Raw genomic sequence first — 22,181 nt, forward strand, 5'->3', positions numbered from 1 at the left:
GAGAGGGGCTCAAAATAAGAGACTATATAGTCCTGAACTTGATGGTGGCGGGTGAGAGAGCTTCAGGGTATCCATATTTTAGAATCTCCCAGGGTATATCTATTAGATTATAGCTTTAGTCTGGCAAGATTCAGTCTATTAAATGAAAGCAAATAAAGAGTTAGACTCAAATGGATTTCACTGTGTTTAGACTAAGGCCTGAGAGTTATGTATGCCATGCATGTTTCTCTAAAGAATATCTTAGTGTGATGAGAACTTGAATGTGTTTTAATTAATTTGCTTTCTTTCCTAGCCCTAACTAGCACTCTTCAAACATGTTCCTGCAACTCATTAGCAAACAGGATATTGCTATTCAAGAAACAACCAATTAAATATATAACTGTGTTATTTTGTTGGGGTGGGGTGCGGTGGGTGTAGAAAGCATCAAAGTGCTTCCATAGGGAAAGGATTTGCCAGTGACATCACTGGGGATACCCATTTGGGGGCGCCTTTCATGTCCATGCAAAGTTGCCAATCAAAGTGGTACCCATACTTGAGGTCACCTGTTTTTGAACTGCTAGGCTAGCAGAATGTTGAAGATAAAGAAAAACAAGAATTTCATATTTCAATTCTGATTTTAATCATATAAGTTATGTCTAACATCAAAATGTCTCCAAACATCGGTCAGGATTGTGAAAATAATCACCATTTTTTTTAAAAAAAAAAATCCAAAATGGAGTTGAGACAATGACTTTTATTTTTATGAGTTTGTACAAGAAGCCATGAAAATTATTGGAATAGTAGATTTTTAAAATGTATTTGTTTATTATAAAGAAATGAATATACAAGGCATTTGCACTAGTTTGCAATGCTGAGTTTCATAATACAAGAAGGAAATCATACAATTAGAATTGTAATAGAGATTAGAGTAACTACCAATGGAATTTGGGGGACGCGGGTATGAATATTCTTTTTACATTTAAACTTTCTCATTCATCTTCCCAGAAGTCAACGAATCAGGTCAACAAAGATGCCTTGTACAAATTTAGTTGATTGTAAATCGATACTGGCTGCTGAGTGTAATATCCACATTGACTTGAAAAATCTCTCTAGAGTTTCAAATTTGAGCTTGTCTATATTACGAACTGCGGCCTCCCACAATGCTTTTTTTCACATATCTTACTGCTATGCATTATTAAATAAGTGAATGATTTTCCACAGCATATTAATTGTTCCTCATTTCATCAGTTTAAAAGTCTGTGTCCCAAATAATAGTTAATAAATTATATTGATCATTAATTATAAATTATTGTTATATGTTATTATAGCCACCCAGAAGACACTGGGCTGTTTGTGCACAGAGTTCTAAGCCTTAACAATCTGTGTTAAATGAATCATCTGAGGGTTAGAAGGGAAGTAAGATAAGAGCAGGGGGCTGTCCTGGAAACAGAAAAGGACTGGCTTGCATTGCCTCCGTCAGTCAAAATGGAGCTCAGGAGGGCTGTTTTCGACTGTAACAGCCTCCTACAGAGCTCTTCCAGCAATTTTCACTGGCTGCAGGACATCAAGGTGTCCACACCCACCCCAGCCACGCCCACTCCAACCATGCCCACTCAGTCCCCCAAGGCAGAGGTGGGTTCCTACTGGTTTGGACTGGTTCAACTGAATAGGTGAGAACTTGGATTCCCAAACTGGTTCTCTTGGCAGCACCATAGGCACCGCCACCTTGTTTTTTGCTTCTATGCATGTGCAGAAGCAATTTATTAGCACTGTGCATGCGCGCATAACATGTATCAAGCACACGCACATGTGCATCACGTCCCTCAGCAAATCAGCAGTAGCAGCAGCCAGAACCCATCCCTGCCCCGAGGTCACACACAATCCTGATGCGGCCCTGAATGAAATTGAGTTTGACACCCCTGGATAAGAGGTTCCTTTGAACAGCTTTTTGCCAGTGCTATCTAACTGCATATTTTTTATGTACTTCATAGAACTGAAACAACAGTTCATCTAGAGATGGGGATTGGAACAATTCAATAGAAACATATTTTCACTTCTTTGTCTGATTTTGGATCAATATGATCAAGTGAAGTTAGCTGGCTGTTCTGGGCTATGAAATCCAATTCAATTGGGCTACTTTCGGACCAAGACAACTGTGCTTCCAAGGTTTAGGAAGCAGTTTTACAAGGGAGTGTGTAGTAGGATTCGGTCAGTTCCTGAGAGATTCAGCAACGTCCTGGGGCCTGTACTCTGTGCCAGGGATGGTAGTCAGCAGATTCTGGCTAGTTCTGGAGAACCAGTAGTGGAAATTTTGGTAGTTTGGAGAACCGGTAAATACCACCTCTGACTGGCCCCGCTCCTATCTATACTCTGCCTCCCGAGTCCCAGCTGATCGGGAGGAAATGGAGATTTTACAGCGGTCTTCCTCTGCCACACCCACCAAGCCATACCCGCAGAACTGGTAGTAAAAAAACTTTTAAATCCCACCACTGCTCTTTGCCCAACTCAGTGAAGGATTTTTATAGACTGTTTAGGAGTCACTAGTTCAAGTTCAGTTGTTTTTCTTTTTTCTTTTTCTTTCTATTTAGGGGGGATCTTGTGGCTGAAAGAGGTTTCTCTTTAAATTAAGCAAAAGGGCAGCCAAGTTGGGGTAGAGGGGAGAATCTCAGGTCTGGTTCCCCTCGTTCACTTTCTTCTGATTTAAAGAAAACAATAACATGGGTTTTACTTTCTTCTTTGGTAAGCCAATTACCTCCACTAGACCGATAAGATCGCATACATTAGGCCTCCTCCGAATTCCATCAACCAGCCAGTGTAGACTGGCAACTACCCGGAGGAGAGCCTTCTTGGTGGCTGCTCCGACCCTCTGGAACGAACTCCCCGTGGAGATCCGGACCCTCACCACCCTCCAGACCTTCCGCACCGCCCTTAAAATCTGGCTATCCCGGCAGGCCTGGGGTTAAAGACTCTAACCCCTACTCGAATTGTATGACTGTTGAGTTCGTAAATGATGTTGTGTCTTTATGTTGTAAATTGTTTGTCCTTCCCCCCCCTCCTCTGAACTGTGAGCCGCCCTGAGTCCCCCCAGGGAAAAGGGCGGCATACAAATAAAGTGAAACGAAACGAAACGAAACGAAGAGATTGCTATAGCAATATTACATTATGCAGATATTATTTTGTCACATTTTTATTTTAGCAAGATGCAGAAATAAGCACTAGAAATTTGAAGAACTAAGGGGATTTTCACTCAATCTTAGTAAAGAAAGATCTTTTTGGGGTCCTCTAATATATATTTTTTGTTTTATATTCCTATTGGAATGGTTGCACCTAGAGCTATTAAAAGCATCTTGCTTTTTTTGTCATACTTGGATTACGTTTCGGAATAATTATGCCAGCTAGACTCCCTCTGGCATGCAAGAATTTCATTCTGTGCAACCTGCATTTTTATCTGTTGGCTTGAGTATCCTAGTAGAGTAAAGTTATGTAAGCACAGCCAATTTGGTGGCAGCAATTTAAAAAGTGGGAGAGCAAATCAGGGAACGTGTAACCCTTCCAGGACCTCTGTATATTTTTTATGCCTTCGTGTGTTCCACTGCTGGCCTTTCTTAAAATGATATCAGACTAAGAGCAGAGGGTGTTTTTTTTGTATTTATTTAACTAGCATCTTACCAAGCCAAATATTTGCATTTCCTGCCAACTGTTTTGAGTCGATTCTGTCTGAGCTATTTCTTTCTCTTTTGGGACTCAGGGGAGAGAAAAACATTTACAGGTCTTCACTTCTTTCAGCTTTTGGTTTGCCCTTGAATTCCTATCCTGAATTTCAGAGTGGATAACATTTTTATAAAATCTGATGCTTTTTAACTGACCACCAGATCGGTCTTTAAGGGGCAGATGAGAGATACTGTTTAAAATGTCTGAGAATCAGATGACAGTTAGACAAAATAAACAAAATGTTACACAAATACCACATAAATAAACAAGAGGGATCAAAAGAACTAGAGAAGAAATAAGGGTTCAGACATGGTCATACTCATGCTAATTACCTATACATTTTCATAACATAACCTGTCACTAAAACGATATTAAACCTGCTTGTATGACTGATGTTCTACCCAATGATAGTTGTGTGACTCTGAAAGACACTTTCAGTTGCTTGTGTGGAAATGACAGAAATGAGGGAGCAGATATAGCAGAAGTTAAGGATATGAATTTATCTTTTTTATTTTTTTTAAAAAAGGGATTTTATTGTGTTCATTATTATTTTTTAAGTAAATCATAAAAATGTCCCTGACAGAGTATTAAAGGTTTCCCCAATCCCCAATACTAAAATAATCCTACAGAAAAGACAGCTGGGATTAATTACATTTGACTCCAGTGAGGGAGTTTAGCAAGCTTCCTATGTTAAAGTGCATTCTGCATATTTTATTAACAAAAATCATTTAAACTAGTTTTATATGGTCTTTCAAGCTGTTCCATGAAGGAACATTGAGAGGGCTAGTAATGGCACAAATGATCCCCCCCCCCCTTTGTTAATTTCACATTTTTTCCTAGGAGTTCTACATTTTCACATTTGTGAATGATAGATCACGGCTATTCACAATCACTTGGGGTATCAATTACTAAATATGTAAATGTGCATCAAAAGATGGGTGAATTGCATTTGAAACTGCTTATGTATTATGCATTAATAGTATTTTTATACTGCTTCTCATTTCATGATTATGCATTATGCATCAATAGTATTTTATACCACTTCTTATCACTGGTATTCCCAAGCAGATTTACAATCATCCCAAACAAATTTAATACCAAGTAGAAGTCAACTCAGAACCAATTAAAACAACCCATTAGAAAGACAGATGCTAAACACACCCAAAGATGTGCTTTTAAATCACGGCAGTGTTGAGACTGTGCTTACACTTTTCTTGTCTACTGTGCTTGAATAGATACTTGCACAGCCACTCTCTTAATGTAAATATTAGCTGACCAGGAATATTACATAGGAGGTAAGCTAGTATGTCCAACTCATAATTACAAACTGTGTATGATATCTGTGTGACAAAATTTGTATCAAGAAAGCACATAAAGATCCACACACACACACTTGACTTGCCAGACAATCGTTCTTTTAGGCATAACAAGATGCTGAGTGATATTGATACCAGTTCATAAACCAATGGATATAAAATAGAATCTTAACAGTAAAGTCTGGACTATTTTACATTTATGTAATATAGTGTTTTTCTTAGAATTTTGGAGAGGAACTCAGAGACCTTATTTCTACTCTGCATTCAGCAAAGGTGTTCACACTGATTGGCTTTGGATCATTTTCTCCCACTGAACCTTTTTCACAACCATATGTTCCCATCATACACCCTTCTGCCTGCCTCAAGGAAATCTAGCAAATAAAAGATTAAACAATCCATCTATTCATCTTTAAAAACCGCATGAGCAAAATATAATATAAATGCTAATATGCAAATGTATCAAGGCAAAACATGCCAGAACTTTGGGATGTTGAAAAAATGAAAGTTCTGGCACATATTTTAATCCTGATAGGTAAATCAAGTCAGTTTCAATGGGGAATTGGCATGGCCAAGTTCTTCAAGCATCTGTATAACCTGTATGAATACCTGTATAGCAGGCAAAAAATGGTTCCTTGGGGTATGTCATTGTTGGAGAAAATGAAGAACAATGATCTGATAGGCACCAAATAGTCTTCAACAAATATCTTCAGCAAGAAGCAAAACATTCTTTACCTGGCTCATTTTCTGAGAGAAGGAGCAATGATGGGTGTTTAGGTTAAAAAAAAATCAAATTCAGTAATATTTCAATAGCCCTTGGCATATTCCTCTCATGGGAAGAAAAGGCATCTGTGACTTGAATGTGTAAGGTAACAAGGTAAAGGTAAAGTTTCCCCTTGCACCAGGGGTGAAATCCAGCAGGTTCTGACAGGTTCTGGAAAACCGGTAGCAGAAATTTTGAGTAGTTCGGAGAACTGGCAAATGCCACCTCTGGCTGGCCCCAGAGTGGAGTGGGAATGGAGATTTTTCAGTTTTCTTCCCCTGCCACACCCATCAAGCCATTCCCATAAAGCCACACCACTCCCACCAAGCCACGTCCACAGAACCAGTAGTAAAAAATTTTGAATTTCACCACTGCCTTGCACGTATGTGCTAGTCATTCTTGACTCTAGGGGACAGTGCTCATCTGTTTCAGAGATGAAGAACCAGCACTGTCCATGTGGTAATGACTAAACGCCAAAGGTGCATGGAACACTGTTACCTTCCCAGCAAAGGTGCTTCCTATTTTTTTTTACTTGCATTTTTACATGTTTCCAAACTGCTAGGTTGGCAGAAGCTGGGACAAGTAACAGGAGCTTACTCCATTGTGCGGCACTAGGGATTCGAACTGCCAAACTGCCGACCTTTCTGATCGACAAGCTCAGCATGTTAGTCACTGAGCCACCACATCCATTTTGGTAACGTGGTGAAAGTTAATAAGAGCAAACCTTTATGGCCTACAGGCAAAAAAATAAAATATTCTAAGGCTGTGATGGCGAACCTATGGCACGCAGGCCACAGGTAGCACACAGAGCCATTTGTGAGGGCATGTGAGACATTGCCCTATCAGCTGGCTAGCACACATGCGTGCATTGGCCAGAGGACTTCTGCCTTCTTTTGAGGCCATTTTTCGCCTTCCGGAGGCTTCCTTGAAACCCCCAGAGTGCGAAAAATGGGCCCTATGGGCGAACCGGAAGTTCGGGAATGTATTTCCTGTTTGCTCAAAGGGCCGGTTTTAGCCCTCTGGAGCATTCAGGAGGCTTCCCTAAAGGCTCGGGGGGGGGGGGGCAAAAAACCACCCTACGAGCAAACAGGAAATGACTTCTGTTTTGCTTGTAGGGCCAGTTTTAGCTCTCCAGAGCCTTCAGGGAAGCCTCCTGAAGGCCCCTAAAGGCTCTGGAGGACAAAAAACAGCCCTAGGAACAAACCAGAAGTCACTTCCGGTTTGCTCATAGGGTTGTTTTTTTTCCCCCTGGAGCCTTCAGGGAAGCTTCCTGAAGGCCCCTGAAGGCTCCAGACGGCTAAAACTTGCCCTATGAACAAACCAAAAGTTCATTCCTGAACTTCTGGTTTGCCCATAGGGGGCATTTTTTGTACTCTGGAGGGTCCAGGGAAGCTCCTGATGTCTCCAGAGGGCTTCCGGAGTGGTGGGGGAGGCTATTTTTGCCCTCCCCAGTCTCCTATAAAGCCTCTGGAGCCTGGGGAGGGTGAAAAAAACATGCCAAAAATGGGGGGGAGCGCTTGTCATGCATGCAAGCATGCATGCTCGGCTTGTGTACATAGCATTATGGGTGTGGCATGCCCATGCACGACTCCCCTGCACTCCCCCTGGTTTTGACACATGAGCCAAAAAAGGTTCGCCATCACTGTTCTAAGGCATGTAAATTTATCTCACATAATTTGTATTTTACTGGGTATGTCCTTTTTAAAATCAAGGTTGTTAATTTAATCAAAGCATGACAAGTATGCTGGATATGAACAGATGTCAATTTCTAATCCTTATGAATGTTGCAGTGACCTTCCTTGGCTTTTCTTTCTTTCGCCGATAGCTCTCTTATGCAAGAGAAGCCCTTTTATTATTAATAGACTTCCAAACTCAGAAATCTAATATCCATAGCTGTATAACTGACACACCTGTCATTTCTAATCAACTGCACAACCATAACTAAAACATTTAGATATGTTTGGGTGCCAGATGCTGAGACCTCTAGCTCCTCCTCTAGTTGCCGAGCAAGAACATCAAATTTTCATGACAACATATGGGGGTGATGACTTTGCCAGATCGAAGTCATGAAGAAGTCTAGTCACTAATGAAGTTGAAAGAGGGCTGAGGAAGAATTCCTTATTTTACACATACAATAGGAATGAAAATTAGCATATTTTTGGGAGTATAAAATGCACTTTTCCACCCTAAAAGTGGGTGAAAATTTGTGTGCATCTTATACACTGAATGTAGCACCGCCAACCTGCCAGACCCCACCCTTTGGGCTCTGCTTCCTAGCAATTTGCCTCCTTGCAGCAAACAGCATGTTTCAGCTTCCGCACAGCCTGATTAGCACAAGCAGCTGATTGTTGGTTGGATGGGCCTCCCAATGATCAGCTGTTTTAGACTGCAGGGCTTGCCATTGCCTATTGCTGCCTCTGTGTGCCCCATTTTCAGCCTCTGTTTCAGCCACTGAGTCTCAAATACAGAGTGTCAAATTGTTTTAAAGTAAAAACAGCCAAAGAATGTTGGTCTTCTGGAAACAATGGTGCTGATTTTTTTTTTAAATCACAAGGCTGGGACAAATGAGCTTTATTGAATAACAGCTGTGGGGAAAAGGATGTTTTAAGAATTTAACATAATGTTTCCTCATTCCTCATTGAGGGCCCGCCACAAAGAAGAGAGGGGTCAACCTATTTTCCAAAGCACCATAAGGCAGGACAAGAAACAATGGATGGAAACCAATCAAGGAGAGAAGCAACCCAGAATTAAGGAAAAATTTCTAACAGTGAGAACAATTATCGAATGGAACTGCTTGCTTACAGAAGCTGTGGGTTCTCCATCACTGTAGGCTTTTAAGAAGAGACTGGACAGTCACTTGTCTGGAATGGTATAGGATCTCCTGCTTGAGCAGGGGGTTGGACTGGAAGACCTACAAGGTCCCTTCCAACTCTGTTATTCTGTTTTTTATTTGTGCTTTTAAAGAAAAAGAGGAGGAGGGTAGCCAGTGGTGAGGTGGAGAAGGAGAAAAAGAAACCTAAAAGGCCAGGCTGAAGACAATCATTTTGGAGAGAATATTTCCATATGTTCACAAGAACTTGACATTGACTTGATGGTGCTTAATCGATTAATCAATCAAGACATTGAAATGGGATTTTAAAGATCCAAAAGAGAGCATACACAGCATTCCCCATTGAGAATACATCAAAATGACACCAGATCTTTGGTGATATCATGACATCAATCCCATTTGCATTTTGATGTTTTACATAATGCATGAAAACAATAACAACAACAGAGCAGTCTCAGGCTCAGATAAATGTTTTTTTTTTCCCAAGCCCCTTAATTCTGAATTGCACTTCTGGATTCTCAGCTGTGGTGAGAATAATTCTTGCATTAGACCAGTGTTTCTCAACCTTGGTAACTTGAAGATGTCCAGACTTCAACTTAGTTGAAGGTTGAGAAACACTGCATTAGACAGTTTGTTTCCAATAACAAGATTTTCTGAAGGAGTTGTGCAGTTTTGGAGGCATTCTCTAGGTTCTCCCTTCCAGGCTGAACCTTTATTTCTCATTAAAAGAGAGGTTGGAAATTCCAGGAATACTTGACTATCCTAACTTGGTTTTCTTTGGAAAGAAGTCAAGTAGCTGAGGTCAGATCACTCTCACACAGGCATTAGTCTCAGAAGAGTCCAAATCTAGTCAGCTCGTTACAAGCCAAGAAAAATAATACTGCTTCCAAAAGTGTTGGAGGTGTAGAAATATGGGAGACGTATAGGCAATGGTTAAGAAAACCACAGAGTTGAAAGACCTAGATGCAGAGCATAAGGTGGTCTGAATCAGTCTTCAATAAACCACTTTTGTTGTAAACTTGGAAGTAAAATTTGGAATGTCTCAGTTAATGTTCATTATTGTTGTTATGTGATTCTGATTCTTGAGAAAATCAATTTTCCTTCCAGGCTAGAACTCTCCACCCCTCTTCCTTCACTTGCCAATGGTAGTGAAGGCTGTGGATCAGGACTGGTACTGATTAGCTGAATAGGTAAATATAGAAGGATGAATCTTCAGATCAGGAAAAGGAGGAGCCTCTACACCAGGAGTGTCAAACTCAAGGCCCGGGGGCTGGATCCAGCCTGTGAGGGGCTTAGATCTGGCACACAGGACTAACCTGGAAATAGCAAAAGACCAACCCGCAGTGCCTCTGCCAGCGAAAATGGAGCTTAGGAGGGCTGCTTGTGGCCCTCTCAAGCTCCATTATCACTGGCAGAGGATTGCAGGAGGCCATCCCAGCCAAAAATGGAGCTCAGGAGCCAGTTTTCTCTGTCAGAGTGCTCATGCTACCATAGGCGCATCCGACATGAGTGATGTCGAACTGGCCATGCCCACCCTGGCCCCCTGAGGTCAAACACAACCCTGATGTGGCACCCAATAAAATCAAGTTTGACACCCCTGCTCTACATCTTCATTATAAGAGCCGCAGTGGCACAGTGGTTAGAATGCAGTACTGCAGGCTATTTCTGCTGATCACCGGCTGCCAGCAGTTTGGCAGTTTGGGTCTCACCAGCTCAAGGCTGACTCAGCCTTCTTTCTTTCTGAGGTCAGTAAAATGAGGACTGAGATTGTTGGGTGTAATATGCTGACTCTGTAAACCACTTACAGAAAGCTGTACAGCACTATAAAGTGGTATATAAGTCTAAATGCTATTGTTATTATCTGATTATCTTAAATAAGTGGAAAGGATCCATAATAAAAATGACAGTAATATTTCAAAATATTTATTTAGATTCCCTAAAAGCCTATTCACGTAATTCTTATCTAAAGTATATAACATTTTCTAATAAAGCATGTGCTTCTCTTCAGTATTCGAGAATCTGAAAAGTCTGTTTTGTTTTGTTTTTTGGCTATTATGTGCCAGAATCCCAAATAATGAAGTATTATATATTAACTGGTATATTTTAAACAGAATTAAGGGGAAGGGATTGCTTGCAAATATTACTGAATACAAATATAAAATTAAAAGAGCAGTACCTATATCTTGTTACATGTTATTCTCTGTGAGGTTTAATTATAGAGTTGGTTTATGTAGGGAGGAAGATGTTAAACAGTGTGAAAACTAAACTCGGCATTTTGCCTAAATTTTTTATAGCTTCAGAGTTAATAATGCAAGTCTAATAAGTAAAGTACAAAATTACAAAAGGCAAAAAAGAAACTGCACAATAATGCATTTCTAAAAAGAATGAGACTCTCAGAGAAAAGTTGGAACAACAAATATATAATATATGGTTATTTTTGAAGCCATGATTTTGGCTCTTAAAACTCTTGAAATGGGAAGCAGGATATGTCATTCTGACAAGTCAGATTCTAAAGTGCAGACTGGGGGGGGAATGAAACATTGCCCTCCCATCAGCAACTATGAGTGAAACATAAACATTATATACAGGTGAAACTCAAAAAATTCGAATATCATGCAAAAGTTCATCTATTTCAGTAATGCAACTTAAAAGGTGAAACTAATATATGAGATAGACTCATTACATGCAAAGCAAGATAGTTCAAGCTGTGATTTGTCATAATTGTGATGATTATGGCTTACAGCTCATGAAAACCCCAAAATCCACAATCTCAGAAAATTAGAATATTGTGAAAAGGTGCAATATTCTAGGCTCAAAGTGTCCCACTCTAATCAGATAATTAAGCCACAACACCTGCAAAGTCTTTAAATGGTCTCTCAGTCTGGTTCAGTAGGAATCACAATCATGGGAAAGACTGCTGACCTGACAGTTGTGCAGAAAACCATCATTGACACCCTCCATAAGGAGGGAAAGCCTCAAAAGGTAATTGCAAAAGAAGTTGGATGTTCCCAAAGTGCTGTATCAAAGCACATTAATAGAAAGTTATGTGGAAGGGAAAAGTGTATTAGAAAAAGGTGAACAAGCAATAGGGATGAAGCCTGGAAAGGATTGTCAGGAAAAGGCCATTCAAAAGTGTTGGGGACTTTCACAAGGAGTGGACTGAGGCTGGAATCAGTGCATCAAGAGCCACCACAAACAGACGGATACTGGACATGGGCTTCAAATGACGTATTCCTTTTGTCAAGCTGCTCCTGAACAACAAACATCAGAAGCATCTTACCTGGGCTAAAGAAAAACAGACCTGCTCTGTTGCTCAGTGGTCCAAAGTCCTCTTTTTTGATGAGAGCAACTTTTGCCTCTCACTTGGAAACCAACGACCCAGAGTATGGGGGAAGAATGGAGAGGCACACACTGCAAGATGCTTGAAGTCCAGTGTGAAGTTTCCACAGTCTGTGTTGATTTGGGGGTGCCATGTCATCTGCTGGTGTTGGTCCACTGTGCTTCATTAAGTCCAGGGTCAATGCAGCCATCTACCAGGAGATTTTGGAGCACTTCATGCTTCCTTCCACAGACGAATTATATGGAGATGCTGACTTCATTTTCCAGCAGGACTTGGCACCTGCCCACGCACAATTATGACACATCACAGCTTGAACTATCTTGCTTTGCATGAAATGAGTCTATCTCATTGAGTCTATCTCATACTATCTTATGTAGTCACATAACAGACCAGCTACAAATACCTTGATATACCACAGCTACAGAGGAATCACAACGAGGAGAAAAGGAACACAACAATATCCAAGTAACATCATAGGTTCAGACAGGTCCTGAAGAGCAAGCTCAGTGGGAAGAACAATATCAATGCCACCAACACATATGCTAATCATCAGATATTCTCCTGGTATAGTGAGCTGGCCAAAGAAGGACATGGAAGTTGCCAAGGTGAAGGCTCCAAAATTTCTCACAATATACAGTGGTTTCCATTCTAAGTTCAACATCCAGAGACTGTACACCAATCATAAAGAGGATGGGTGGAGTTTGGTGAATGTCAAAGCCAGGATCCTGGATAAAACTCAGAACACCCAGGAGCGCATTGGTAAGATGTCACCCAAAGATGAATTGCTGAGAAAATAATTGAGCAGGAGACATGGGAAAAGATCAAGCAGAGGAAATGCCATGGCAAGACTAGGCCCTGCACTGGATGTACCGTTGGCAGATATCTGAACAGACATTGGAACATTCCAGTCCTTTTCAACCACATCCTCTCATTGTTATTTTTTTAAACCTCTTGGTCACCAGGTAGATGGTAACAACATACTATCCACAAGTCTCTGTCCACTGATTCTCAGAGACTGATGTTCAGGAGAAAAATAAAATCAAGATCTTTCAAAACATTAGAAACCTGATATGAGCTTTTTTCTTGAAAGAAGAAAAACTTGACGATGATTTATGAAACAGAGGGAGGAGGACAAAGTAAGAAGAAAAAAGAGGGAGGGGAAAAATAAGACATTAACTACTCAATAAAAGGGCAGAAGTCATATTTCTACATTTTTTTCCTTCCATAATGCTTTTTCTTTTCTCGTTTTCTTTTTGAATTTTACTGTATTCAAAATATTTACTAAAAGTATATTTTGAAACTAGCCCCTTAGTACATATGCATGGGATGCATAGGATCATTCAGTATATAGTGCAAACTAACAAAAGGGTATGTTTTGGATGTGTAGTTCAAGGTAGAAGGCTTTAGCTTGTAATGCAGAATGACACTGCTGGGTTCTGAAGCTAATATTTGGGTTTGAGTTTAAAGTATTTGGACACATTTGTATAACAATTCTGTGTGTCTGTGTGCGTCTGAGTTTTAATTCCTCAAGAGGCCAGTGGGTGGATGATTGCTAAAGCAATCTGTTTTGCCTGCTGGGCAAACATAACAAGGCACTGTGACAGTGATCCTAGCCAAATAGGTGGGTGGATGAGTTTGAACAACTTTGTTATATTGGCCTGCTAAACAGTCAAGAGACTATTGTTCAAAATGCATTTAAAGCAGCAAAATCATCCTCTCACCAATGTCAGGTTCAGCGAGCTTTTATTTTTAAAGGAAGAAGCTGTTTTCAAACATTTAGCAGCATGAAGAGGTGGGGACTTATTCTGCAAGTATTTCATTACAGCAGGAAAAATAAAATGCTGCTCCAATGAGTTGACCACAATGAGAACAAATACTTAGACATATTTGGAAAGTTTTAAAAAACTATTTTCCATAACAAGCCTATTTTTTAAAAACAATTTTTATTTATTTTTGAACAAAGATAAACAAACATAAAAATAAAAAAGCTATTTTCCATTATAAATTGTAGAAAGTGTGTCAGTTGGTTACAGTACTTCCATGCATCTCTTCCATAGTCATCACTTGCTTTTCATATCAAATCACATATTTTGAATTCACATATATTCATGTATATCACGATTATTATATCTCAACCTTAATTTGACTATAATTGTTTTTAGATCCTTTTATATATAATATTCAAAATCTAGAATGGGATTATATGATAACATTCTATTAAATCATCCTAAAATCATCCAATCACAATACATCTTTATAACATATTCTAAATAAAGCTTTTAAACCTTCTCTCATATATTCCATGTGTTGTTTATATAAAATTTGATATTATCAAATGAATATATATATATATATATATATATATATATATATATATATATATATATATATATATATATATATATATATATATATATATATATATATATATATATATATATATATATATATATATATATATATATATATATATATATATATATATATACTTAAAGTAAGGATATGGCTTATATATATATAAAGTAAGGATAAGGATATATATATACCCAGTAAGGATATGGCTAGCTGATGAGAGCTAAATAGCTTGAAATAGATCTATACTAGTCTTCCTTTATTTATTTATCAGCACAAAAAAAAACAAAAAACATATATATATATATATATATATATATATATATATATATATATATATATATATATATATATATATATATATATATATATATTGTTATCATTATTAATAATTATTTAACTATAGCTATTGTCACTTCATTTTATTCATACTACTAATAAACTAAATTTAGCTTAGTTTTTATTATACATTTTCATTGCATCAACCTGCATCTTTCCAGTAATAGTGCTGTCTTATATCTCCTGCCATTTGCAGTATTAATATTCTAGTTACTTTCTTAATAAATCTTGTATGAATGTTGTTCCTTTCGTATCTCGTAAAAGGTCGAAACCCAGCATCTGCTCTTTCCATCAGCTTATCTTTGGTTATCACTGGTGCTTATCACAAGATTTCTCTCCTTATCTCCGTCAATTTTTCTCTCTTTTCTTCTTCTGTGCTTTGAGGTCTGGGGTAGAATTCCAATCCATCTATCTCCCATTTCCATATTCTGCTCTTGCCATTACCAACCACGCTCACTTTGTTGTCAGTATCCACAGTTTTCTTATCTCTTTGCTCATTTTTTTCTTCCATTTTTTGAACTCTGTCTTCCACATTCTTCATTTGATAAACATCCTCAGTTTTTCCATCAAATTTTTCTGTTTTGTATTCCATATTCTCCAATCTCTTTTCAATTCTCTCTGTCACAACTAATAGATTTTGAATTTCAAACATAATCATTTGTAATATTACAGTTTCTTTTTCCTGCTGCGCCATTGTTCCAATTTTATATGCACTACCACTATAGGATTCAAGGCTATTTTAATAAACTTCAAACAGGTTCATTTATTATCTTTTATTTATTTATTTATTTATTTATTTATTTATTTTATTATTAAAATTTGTATGCCACCCAATCCCGAAGGACTCCGGGAGGCTTACAAAACAGGAAAAGAGAAAGAAAAAAATAAGAAAAGAGAAAAGAGACAGTTAAAATCACAAAACATCCATGCATGCATGCATTCTTACTGGGGCTGGACCTCAACAATGAGGTCAACAGCCCCAGGCCTGCCGGAATAGCCAGGTTTTTACTGCTTTTCTGAAGGCCATGAGAGTGGGTATGGTCCAGATCTCTGGGGGTAGCTGATTCCAGAGGGTCGGAGCAGCCACAGAGAAGGCTCTCCTCTGGGGCCTGCCAGCTGACACTGTGTGGCTGATGGCATCCGAAGAAGGCCGTCAAAATGTTGTCTTCCCTCCAATAGCTAGTGATAGAACTCCCAAAAAGCACCTGTATAAACAACTTGTGCTCTTCCTACTATCACTCTCAGTAAACAAATTGAAAGAACCTTGAATCTCAATTGATCAAAGAGAAAGAAGAAAAAACAATGTATCCAACCTCCAGCCTCTAAGTGGCAGTGTAACTGTTTTTCCTCCTGTTGTTACAACCCTCTTTATAATCCTTCTTATTATCTTCTTTCTATTCCAAGCTTAAGAAAGAAAAAAAAAACCTTAAATGGAGATCAAAAACAATCCAATCAATCCAAGCATTATAAAACAGAAGAAGGAAAATTTTAATCCATAGATGTAAGCAAAAGTGAAAGAAGAAGAAAAAAATAATCCATTCAGTTTTAAAAATAAGGAGCCTTTGCAAAAATTCCATCCATTAAAAAAAAATAGGAACAGGATAACACACTAAGTTTAATGTAGATTAATTTCATCGCTTACAATCTTCTATCTTCAATTTTAATTTAACTTGTTTTTTTGGGTAGTCTTTTTCTAATAATAACATTTTCTCACCAATTCGACACACTTTCTCTTTTCGCTTTCTTCCCGTTCCGGAGCTATCCCAACTTCAGCAGCTTCATTAGCTGCCTTTCTGTCACCTGAAAAAAAGGCTATTCCTGTATCTTTCAGGGAATTTGCGGTGTCCCTGAGATCAGCAGGAGGTGCCCTTCTCAATCGCTGTCTCTGCAGCATGGTTTAGGTCTGAATGAACCATCCAGTGGCAGAAATATCGACTGCAATCTCGGAGCACCAAGATAGCATGTCGTGACATCGTTACGTCAGCCCCTTTCCCAGGCAGGACTTTTGAAAACTAATAAAAAGAAAAGCAAAAGCAAAAGCAAAAGCAAAAGCAAAGCAAACAGTTTTACAGCTCTACTAATTTCTTTGTAAAAGAGAAACTATTCTCTATCATACAACTATCCTGTCCTATCCTATCCTATCTCAGCTAGAAAACTGTAACTGAAGCAGAAGAAATCTAAACAATGCATTATGTAATATGGGGAAGATCGTCTTACTCTTACTCCACAAACTTATTCAGTCCAGCACTGTGGGCCCCACAGTCGCCAACTGGATGCATGTGGGAAGTCACTTGCTTGTACTGAGAAACAATAGGAAGCAACAATTTTACTGTCACTTTCCGAAACTAGTATTTAAGGCATACCACTTACAATCCAAGATGCAATAAATAGTAATCTGTATTAGTAGCCAGTGATAGTCTGATGCACCAGGAACCTTTCTAGTCCCTTTCTAAAACTATTCAAATTGTTTCCCACTGCCACAACTGAGGGAAATGAATTCCATAACTGAACTATGAAATTTGTGGGGGCGGAAAAGTAGTTCCTTTTGGAAGTCCCAAATCCCCCTACATTTAAATTCAGCGAGTGACTTCTATTTCAAACATGACAGAGGTAGAAAACTGTTCTGTAACTGTTCTTTGCTTTCCTGTAATGTTATTATGTCTTCCCTTTCCCACTTTTGTTTCAATTTAGAGAGACCCAAATGCTGTAATTCCTCAACATGAAGCTTCTCCAGATCCTTAATTCATCTTCTGTATTTACTCTTTTTGCACCTTTTCTAACTTTGATAAGACTCTTTTTAAAGGCTGGTTCCACAATTGAACACACAACTCCAACTTCTGTGTCACCATATATTTGTGTAAAGGCATTTTCTTATTGATATTCTATTTTTGTATCCCTTTTCTCATAATTCCAATAGTTTGCTTTTTTTAAAAAAAGTAAACTGAACTGCCCCATGGAATTTTGAGATCTCTTCCCTAGTCAATCAATGTCAGATCATGTCCCATTAGTTGACATTTGAATTGTATTGTTCCAACTTGCATCACTTTACAACAGTTTTCTTATCATTTAAAAACCCATCTAGTTTGGATTGATCTTTCTGGAGGTATTTATAATCTTGGGGTTTTTTTTTAAATCACTTTGAATGGCTTGGCATCACCAGCAAGTATGAATACTTCACTCCCTCACATACGTTCAGGTCATTTAAATGTAAGATAAAAGGCATCAGCTTCAGAGCCAATCTCTGGAAAACCTTACTTTGCCTATCTTATCTTACCAATGAGAGAATTGCCACTTTATTCCCCATCTCTGTGTCCAGTTACTAATCCATGAAAGCATCTGTCTTGTTACCTCATGGCAGGTAAATTTACTTTAAAGCCTTTGCTATGGAACATTTAATATGTATTGATACATGCCAGCATAAAGAAGATATATGTTGGCATAGCAACTTAAGGATTTCTAAAGATAGCAGTGAGAATATGCCTCTCTATGTTATAAACTAGAATATACACCAGCAAAGAATGGATAAGCACCTGTTTAACATGCTGGCCTAAATTACCAACCCAAGGTAAAATTCAAGGTGTAAGATCTAGCTAAACAAAAGCAGCAGCAACACTGCAACCAACTGCATTTTGCAATTTATATTTCAAATCACTACAAATTATATGCTACCCATCCTCAAATCCTTGAATAATTCCAGGTTAAAAGTCTTCTAATATGCAAATGAAAGATGATTTAGCTGTCAATCTTCAGTTGTTGCTGTTGTTGTTTTTTACTTTTTTCTATAACAATAATTTATTCAGAGCTAAAGTATAGAATGCATGAACCACATATAGTTCACAGTTCTTCTAAATGTGTTTATTTAGCTGAAATCACTTCAGTTAAAACCATCAAGTTTAGAATAGGGAATTTTTTCCTTCAGCCTCATCATTTATTTATTCACTTTTTCCTTTTTTATAGTGCTGTTATAAATCTTGATACATTGTACTATTTCAATAAAATGGAGGTCCATTCTCTGTCCTTCGGCTCGTCACAAGAGACCATCCAGACAGAACCCAATATTTTAGCAGCACAAATATAACAAATGTAACAAAAAGGCAACAGTAAAAAAAAATATTGGGTTCTGTCTGGATGGTCTCTTGTGACGAGCCGAAGGACAGAGAATGGAAGTAGTGATCTTCCTCCCATATTTGGGCATTCCGGGGGTTGTAAAATCTAAATAGATACCTTTCACCCTGGCTGGCTGATAAGGAGTCGAGCTCTGTGGCTCAATGGTTAACACATCTGCCTTAGAGGCAATACAGCACAGGTTCGATTCCCAGTAAGGGTATGGCTAGCTGATGAGAGCTAAATCGCTTGAAATAGATCTATACTAGTCTCCCTTTATTTATTAATCAGCACAAATATCACACACACACACACACACACACACACACACACACACACACACACACACACACACACACACACACACACATATATATATATATATATATATATATATATATATATATATATATATATATATACACATACATATATATACATGTGTGTGTGTGTGTGTGTGTGTGTGTGTGTGTGTGTGTGAGAGAGAGAGAGAGAGAGAGAGAGAGAGAGAGAGAGACTTTTGTATGGAATGGGGTGGCTCAGTGGCTAAAACCCTGAGCTTGTCGATCAGAAAAGTCAACAGTTTAGCAGTTCGAATCCCTAGCATCATGTAATAGAGTGAGCTCCTGTTACTTGTCCCAGCTTCTGCCAACCTAGCAGTTCAAAAACATGTAAAAATGCAAGTAGAAAAATAGAAACCACCTTTGGTGGGAAGGTAACAGCGTTCCATACGCTTTTGGCGTTTAGTCATGCTGGCCACATGACCATGGAGATGTCTTCAGACAGCGTTGGCTTTTTGGCTTTGAAACAGAGATGAGCACTGCCCCCTAGAGTCAGTGACAAGTAGCCCATATATGCAGGGGAAACTTTACCTTTACCTTAGGAGACTGTATGAAATTTTGTACGTAGGGCCTTCAGTGAACTACAACAGCAGTATGGTTTCCTTTAATCCCCATTTCCTAATGAAATGGATCCAGCTCTTAGATTATATTCAGTTGATCTTCCCTTTGAAAAGCTACCATTTTATGTAAGTAACCCTTCAAATGTTTAGACCTTTGTTAGAGACCCTGATCTAAGTCTCTCTGAAAAATCATATAAGCTGTCCAACAATGAAAAGACATTCACAGTGATGGCACCTCAGTTTTGAAGATAAATAAATCAAGTCCACCAAGAATTTTACTTGGTGACATTGTTATAGTCTTTTGGTAGCAAATGTATAAGCAGACCTTATAATTCATTCCATCCTTATAGCAATGCCACTTAGACTTACATACTGCTCCACAGTTCTTTGGAGCACTCTCTGAATAGTTTACAGTGTCAGCATACTGTCCCCAACAATTTGGTCCTCATTTTACTGACCTCCGGAGGATGGGAAGTTGAATCAACCATGAGCTGGTCAGGGTCAAACTCCTGGCAGTGGGCAGAGTTAGCTTGCAATACTACATTCTAACCCCTGGGCCACCACAATTCTTGAGCTTTAAATGATGTATTAAGATTCAGAGCTCTCTGTTTTACACGTGTTCATTTAAATGTGAACTTGTTTTATTGTAAAACTATGTAGTAGTTCAAACTTAAGGATAAAGATTCTTGGAGTTCAGGACTATGTCTTTCCTTGGGTTTGTGCAGCTCCATACCAAGGACATTAATCTGGATGGAAGTGGGAGGAATGCATTTGGCTTATAAAGTATGTCTGGGGTAACAAAAAGAATTATATTGAAAAATTGGGAAAGTGACATTATTCCCTATGTTAATGAATGGTTTTTGGCAATGTCCAATTTAGGTGTCTTGGAAAAGAACGTTTTAAATTAATCAAAGAATGAAGCCATTTATATTACTTTGGTGGAAGTTTTATAGTATTGTAAAATATGGTATTTATTAGTAAACCAGTGATATTGCTAGGTTTAATATACAGTATGGGATAGATTTAATGGGAGTTTTTCTTTCTGCCTGTCTCACAATAGAAAAAGAAATAGAAAAAGAAAAAGAATGAAAAAAGGTTCCACATGCACCTTTTATTACCCCCCTTTTTTATCTTTGTAAGAACTACATACCTTCCAAAGTTCCCTTTTCCTCTGATTCTGAATCATTTTCAGCTCTACTTTGTTGTTGTTTTTTGTTTGCTGCTTTTAATTTTACAGTTGGGTATTTTCTTTTCTATTTACCTAATCATGTTTATACTTATTCATTATAACATTCCAAGAGAACGTTATAAATCAAAGCAGCGTGCAAGGAGCATAATCAAAGTCAGGATTTCAGTTCCATGACAACGTCTTGCTCCCATAAAGCTTCTTTTCTTGTTATGCCTTAGAGATGCTTCAGCTGCTGTTGTAATAGTCTGTTTTTGCTTTTCAGTGCCATTGTCAATGAAATTTCAGAAACAAACTGTTAGCTTTCCAGTCCTATGACATACACGCACACACACGCACACACACATTGTCCCTGCCATATTAGAGGAAAGTAGGAAAAATATTCTGAAACTATTTTACATGCATGCATAAACAAGACACTGACGAGTTTTGAAATCTAAGTACTAATAGCTGCTACGTCCATCATATTTTTATACTTATGATTCTATTTCCGTGATGGCAAATCTATGGCACACATGCCACAGGTGGCATGCAAAGCCCTCTCTGTGGGCACATGAGTCATCTCCCCAACCAGCTTTACTGCGCATGCGCATACGCTTCCCACCAGTCAGCTGATTTTGGGTCTGTCGTGCATGTGTGGGGAGGGGCAGCCCATTTTTAGTCCCAGGAGGCCGCAGGGATGCCTGGTAGGACAAAAATGTGGTGTGGGCAGTCACACGCACATGTGCAGGGGGAAGTTCAGGGGGTTATGTGCACATGCGCATGGGGGTTGGGCGTGGGGGGATTATGGGTGCATTGCATTACGGGTGTGAGCATGCATGGGTGTGCTGTTACGCGCACATGCATACTTTTGGAACGCTATGACAAAAAGGTTAGCCATCACTATTCTATTTGATATTTGCAGAATCTTTCTACGATTTGTACCTCACATTGCAATTTATAATACTGCCTTCACAACAAGACTAATATCAACAGATTCTATATATAATTAGAATTTGATTGTGGGATTAAACTAAGAATGACCAGGCTTCTTGTCAGCTTCTTCCTGGGAAATTGCTTTATTGTAGGTAGAAGTTTAATGGCCCTAGGTTTATGTTTAAAGCATCATAAATTAAGTCCCTGAGCATATAGTCAAATTTATCCACTAGCACAACTTGCTAAATGTTTTCTCTTTAACTCAAATTTCTTGTCTCAACATTGTTTTGGTTTAATAAGCCCTGAATGCTACAAGGATAGATAATTATTAATGTGGAAACATTTCTGCAAAATCCAGCTATGATTCCCCTAAGCACCAATATTACAAATTTTAAGTGACATTGGTTATAAAGCAAAGTGATAATGTCATATATGTCCTTTAACTACT

The sequence above is a fragment of the Thamnophis sirtalis genome, unplaced genomic scaffold (assembly GCF_051295495.1).
Source record: "Thamnophis sirtalis isolate CommonGarterSnake01/CBP01778 unplaced genomic scaffold, rThaSir2_p1.2 scaffold_2, whole genome shotgun sequence".
NCBI classification, from domain to species: Eukaryota; Metazoa; Chordata; class Lepidosauria; order Squamata; family Natricidae; genus Thamnophis; species Thamnophis sirtalis.